Source organism: Dipodomys merriami, unplaced genomic scaffold (genome assembly GCF_024711535.1).
Source record: "Dipodomys merriami isolate MVZ:Mamm:240054 unplaced genomic scaffold, mDipMer1.0.p SCAF_561, whole genome shotgun sequence".
Classification (NCBI taxonomy): domain Eukaryota; kingdom Metazoa; phylum Chordata; class Mammalia; order Rodentia; family Heteromyidae; genus Dipodomys; species Dipodomys merriami.
In genome coordinates, this window is record NW_027206137.1 from 168,914 (window position 1) to 175,572 (window position 6,659).

Here is a 6,659-nt window from a genome sequence, read left to right on the forward strand (position 1 = left end):
CTCAAGTGGTAGAGTGTTCGCCTTGAGCTGAAGAGCTGAGGAATAGCACCCAGGCCCAGAGTTCAAGCCCCATGAAAAGTGGTCACTACACATCTATAATGACCACTTCCTTCTGGCCACCTTCAACTTCTTTTAATTGGTCTACAGAGAGGACAAAACTAAAGAAGAGAGCTTCTGCTAGTAACTAAAGTATAGTACCCAAGGACATAATTTTTCACTTGATATAGTCATACATACAGCATAATGAAGTTGTAGAAATCACTTGCCACTATGGAGTTTTCATTGAAACACAACTTTTTCTTTAAAAAAAACTGCTCAATCTTGAGCAGATAATTAACAACCTTTTATGATAACCTAATAAAATATTATACATTAGTACTTCAATGTGTTAGTACTTACTTTAGTTCTTTCCATTTCTTAAGATTAACTGAAGTGTTTATAGGTGAGTTTTGCTCTAAATTATCCCAAAAAACAAACAGAAAAGCTAAAGGCACTGATGACACAAAATAGAAATAGTAATAATAATTAAGACTTGAAGATGAATCCATTAAAACTACAGATGGGAACCGGTGGCTCACACCTATAATACTCCATACCCAAGAGGCTGAGCTCTGAGGATCAGAATTCCAAGCCAGCCAGGGCAGGAGACTCTGCAATACTCTTATCTCCAATAAACGACTCAAAAAGAAGGAGGAGGAGGAAGAGGAGGAGGTGGACGAGGAGGAGTTGGAGGAGGAAGTGGAGGAGGAGGAGGTTGAGGAGGAGAAGGAGGAGGTGGGGGCAGAGAAGAAGAGAAGGAAGAGGAGGAGGAAGAGGAGGAGGAGGGGGAGGAGGAGGAGGAGGATGAAGCCACCACAAGCAGTGCTAAGGCTCAAATGGTACAGCAATAGCCTTGAGCAAAAAGAAGCTTAGCACAGTGGCCAAGTCCAGAATTCAAGCCCCAGGACCGGCAAAATCAATCAATCAATCAATCAAACAAACAAAAAACATTTTGCAATACCTTTGTCTGTGCATGAATACAGTATTCACATAATAAACCCTTTAACACCAAGGTGAGATGCACAGGAAAAAGAAGTATTAAAATTTGCAATCAGTGTAGGAGAGTAACTATATAGAAACCCAAATTCATATACGATATGTATTTATACTATTATGAATCAAAACTCCATCCCTTTTCCTTAAATTCCGGGATTGCTTAAGTGACTTGATCTTTTCTCTAGTTCCAAATATCTGCAGGCTAATATTGACACAGGTTGATCGAATTCTTGTTGAAGTAGTTTTATGCTAAACAATGGGATCCTAAGGGTAAGGTAATGCATGTTGTGATATTTTCTGATGAGAGTTTGATCCAATTAGGAAATTTCACTAATCAAAGACCCTTCACTCTCAAGAGAGCTTTACTGAATAGCAGTAAAGGTTGCTTAATTAATAAGATTAAAACACCCTTCAGAAACAAGATCAGTATGACATTTCTATCTGTGTCAAGAAACCATCCTCCAAATATAGCACTGTGAAATCTTGGTGGGAATATTTGGTCAGAATGATCAGAAGGAAGGGAAAGAGGGAAGGGAAGGGAAGGGGAGACTATTGATATTTGTACATCTATTAGTTATTGGTTTTAAATAGTATTTCCTTAGAGTTTCCATAAAACAACCAATTATTTTTTGCTTAAGAAAATTATTTCTGCTGTAACAATTAAAAACCTATTTAAAAAAATCCCCAAATGATACATGTAAACCAAGCGATAGAGGAAATTAGTAAAAGAAACCATTCTCTGAGAGTAATTTCCTCATGGTGCCTGTAAACTGAGGGAAAGAAATTGCAAGAAACATTCAATGTATCTGTGTAAGTAAACTTAAGAAACTTAAATTACTATATGCAACTACAATGGGGAAAAGACAGATAAACTTTGATGAGGTACCTTGAATAAGAGCCACGAAGCCCACATCTGTGGCCCCATAGCAACTTATCTACTACTATCAACTAGTCTGCCTGGGAGCATTCATTAGAAATGCTTCAGAACAAGGAGTGATTAGAAGGAGATTTAGTTACTAAGACAGCAGGTGAAGCAAATACCCTGACACCATCACTGTAGAAACCAACTCCCACAGTGTAAACAGATGGGCCAAAGAAGGAGGAAGAAAATGACCGTATAATTAAAACCAGTGTGTTCTGTGTAGACACAGGCTGCCATTCTTCTTACAGGATGGTTTAATGGTGCCAACTTCCTTTCTGAGGTCATAGATTCCATCAGGGGAAATAAGTCATTCAAGTCCCATAGGTGTTTGTCCAAACAGCCAACATGGTCATTAAAATTATACTTATAAAGCACTTTTAATTAACTGAGAAAAATGATAATTAAATAAAAATGATATCTGTAGAAATGGTTTATATACTTTATAATTTCCAAATTTAATCTCCAAATATTTTGTAACCTTTTCAGAGACCAACAATATTGTACAGAAAAAAGAGACAATTTAGAGGTATGTTTCTTCTTCCTTGATCTAAGCTTGCCAGAACTGAATTCCGCTTTTCTTTTCTGGAGATAACAGGCCCATGAGAACAACCGTTGCTAGGCACAGAATACCAGAAAATGACGCTCAGAGGAGAGGCTTACAGACAGGACTGAGAAGCCTCTCAAAGTCCCAGCTCTGCCAACATGAAGGATCTGGGTGGGTGCTGGAGTGGGTGCTGCTGGCCAGGTAAGATGTGGAGAAAGGACTAGACGATGCTTTGAGTCACAATGCCTGTGTCCTAACATTGTGCAAAGTGCTTTCTCTGTCTTCATGTCTGAGGGGTCCAGTCACTTCTGTGCTTCACATGGGAGTTTGATATTGTATTGTGTTGTATAGGTTGACATGCAGATGCTGTAAAAAGGAAGTCACATAAACAAGTGAATAATCTTAACATTACTGTTGCACTTTTGACTTTCTCTATTACTTCTTGGAGCTTTAGACCTTTATTTAAAGCAGAGCCTTATACTAAGAGGTGCTCTCCTGTAACATCTCTGTGTTCTGACTTTTATCACGTATAAACTACATCCTGATTTTACAAGACGGAGACCTCTGAGTAAAGAAGCTGAGGAGGAGCAGAAGCTGCTTTCTGTGGTGTCAAGGTGACTGGTCACTATTGTTCCTTGCATACATGGGATTCAGTACAGCTAGCCTGAGTCATGAGAGGGATAAAGTAATGGCTACTATTATGAGGACACGATAAGGAGTAGATGTAGAAGATTATGAAGACCGTAGCTAGATTCAAAAGTCCCTTCTCTGGAAGTGGCATTATAGCTCAATTGGTAGAGTGCTAGCCTTGAGTTGAAGAGCTGAGGGACAGTGCTCATGCCCAGAGTTCAAGGTCCACGACCAACAAAATAAGAGTCCTTTCTTTGCACCCTTCTCCCTGCCCCATTCTACTTACTCTTGTACTACAGACCAGCAGACCCTCTATTCACAGGACTGGTCCTAGTTACAAGTTTGTACATTTTGTTATCTGTAGCCTATTGAACAAGCATCCCAACACTACTCACTTTTGGAAACTGCTATGTCCAGACCCCCTCTGTCAGATGTGTAGCAAGACAGTGGTGGAGGCCAGTCACTTGCTATCTCAAGCATCTGTGAAAGTCGCTGACTCTTCAGGGTCTCCATTAGTTTCCAAAACTCTTGTGAAAAAGTCATCTGCATCACTGGACACTCCTCTCTCAGAAAACCTAGCAGAAAATGTAATTCAAGCTACAACACCCGAGCCTTCTCTAACTCTACCCTCCACAGACTCTCCCAAGCAGGTGATCTTACCACCAGATCATGCTCTGTCACTAGAGACTATGTTTCCTTTGGAAACTAAGTTTCAAGCAGCTCCATTACCATCCCAACAACTCGCCTCAAATCTTCCTCCCCTAGAACATCATACTTGGGGAATAGGAGATGTTCTCCAACATGCTTCCACTTGTGGAATGACTGGCAAACCTTCTGACTTGCCCACTCATGACCCACTAACCAGAGAATTGTCCTGCAGAGAGCTGGGTGTGAAAAGCCCGCCCCCTTGTGAGTTAGTAGAATGCGAGGCCAAGCGGGAATCCTTTGCCCTCCATCCTTCCAAGGACTCTACTGAAGGTATTGCTGCATCCTAACACATCGAGCCTGATAACCATGCAATTGTCAGACTTGGCATTCTAGCATTCTTGGAGATCCAAATCAAGAAGAGAGGTGGCTTCTTGATGTGGAAAGAAAGGGAAAGAAAAACTGATTCTTATGCCCAACAAGATAAGCTACGATGCCAATTGAATTCTGTAGGGAAAGTGTTAGTATCGGTTGCTGAGCAGCAGGAATTGGCAATTTCCCTTCCATTTGGGAGCTCCAACAGCAAGCAAGGGGAGCTGCACAATTAAATGCAGGCCTCATGTCCAAATCCCTATGAAGGCCATTCTCGGCAAAAGTCTATGCAACTCTTTTGGGATCTTCCATCTTTGTACAGTGAGCGTTAAGCTCCACTATCTATGGCTTAGGTGACTATTCTTTGAAATTTGTCTCCTTCAATATAATCTACAACGTCTTCACAGACCACAAATCGCCAGTAATCCCTGACCCTAAACTTCTGCCATTGCCTGAGATCCAATCTCAAGTCTTGCCTGAGGCTTTGCACCAACATCTTCTAGGAACCCAGGCACAGGCCCAGCTTCACTCTCTGCTCCATGGCCTGCCATCTCCTGAACCTCAGGTTAGGGCTTCTGGAGTCTGTTTTCATGGACTGCAGAGTGAGGCACAGCTCCTTACACCATCTGAAATTTATCACCCAGAACATAATATATTGCAGAAAAAGCAAGAGAATGTGTAGGATTTACCCTCTGTGGTCCAGAGATCTCAGGAAGACTTTTGTTCTCCAGCTCCAAAACTTCCATTGGTCAGACAGTATTCTAAAGCTAAAGTTATGGTCTCCATCCTTCCTAGTAATTTCCCCCTCACCGGTGACCTGCGGCAAGAACTAGAGCATCAGAAAGAGGCTCATCCAGCAGCACTGGGGCCTGCCCCCAGGATCCAGGAGTCTCTGTTACTGGTAAGTCGTAGGATAGAAATTCCCCAAAGCTCTGAGTCTAACAGCAGTCAGAGTCTCTCATGGATTTCCTCCTTTAAACATCAGAAGTGCAAACATCCAAACTTTGAATCTAGCTAACTTTAAAGTTTTAATGAGAAGAGCATAGAGATACCTCTGGTAGATGAGGAAGTAGGGAAGGAACAAGGACACAGTGCAGAGACTGGCCCCTATCCAATGCCTCAGTGGGGGCTCCACATAATAGTTCACATTGTCAGTCTGAGTCAAATTCTGAAAGTTTCACAGGGATTGTGTCAGGCAATGATTTTAGTACCCGACTGGTAATTCTGCATCAGAAACAATTCAAGGATGCCTGGAAGTACATTGGAACAAGAAATTTACAGAAATCAAAGAGTATCAGGTTCCTGGGACTGTGCATGGTTCATGTCATTCCAACAGCATGTACTTGCCCTTGTGTGAAAAATCCCCTAGCCAAAAGAAACAGAGAGATTTGGCACCACTCGTAGGGAAGGACAGAAGTCTGGCCACACCCCATGATATTTCTTTCCCTGATTCCAGCAAGTCAAATATCGTGGCAGACAGAATTACATTTTTTTTCAAATGAAGACAATGCAATGTCTTCCCCAGAAGGCTCAGGAATCAATAGAAACCACTTATGTGAAAGAAGGTCCATCTTGGTTTGCTCCAACTCTAAACTTTCCTCCCCATCCACCTCTTTCTGGAGTATATTCTAAACTTGGGGTATCCCAGCCCCATGGATAAAAGTCTTTTGCTAATAGCCAAAGAAGATGGGAACAACAAATTCAGCCTCACCTGTGAGCAAGAAAGAACAGTGGTTTCAGAGACAATTACTCTCTGATACCAACAACGAGTACATTGAGAACCTACATAGAATGAAGGAGGGCAGATGGCCTTTTCTGCACCCAACACATGGTGTCCTAGAAAAAGCCAGTGTGACACAATCCATAGCAGACAATATATGCAGTCCAAATGTGTTCCTGAGGACAGCAGTGGCTGCACCTGATGCAGATGATAAGAAACAAATTTTTAGACAAAGCATTCAAAAGACTGATGAAAAAGGGATATGTTCAAAGAAAATTTCCCTATATAATATCTCTAAGGAGATATTCAAGACAAAGGAATTCTGTAATCTTCCATTAGAAGCTAAAAGCAACATCACCAATGAGAGCAAAGCTTGCGTAGTGATACCTATCAATCAAAGTAAAGAACAGGGTATCCTGACCACTAAAAAGACCCCAATAGATACATTGGTTTCCCAAGGTCTGAGTTATCAGACTTTAAAAAATGGACTTTTCAATGAATTAAAACTGAAACTGGAGAGCAGAAAGATAGGAAAGGCCCAGAGTCTTCAGGATGACCAGCCTCTGGAGTCAGATAACTTGAAAAATGTGACTTTACTTACTTTAAACTCTAGTGTCACCAGTGTGGACATGGCAGCTTCCCATGAACTGCATGAACAACTGGACAAGACAACGATCAGCAGAGGGCAGGGCCAGAAGCGTTGCACCATAGTGACCTCCACAAGGGCCAAGGTAAAAATTTTCCACAAAGTAACAATGACACGAGTCCTCCAACACTAAAATCAGACAAGT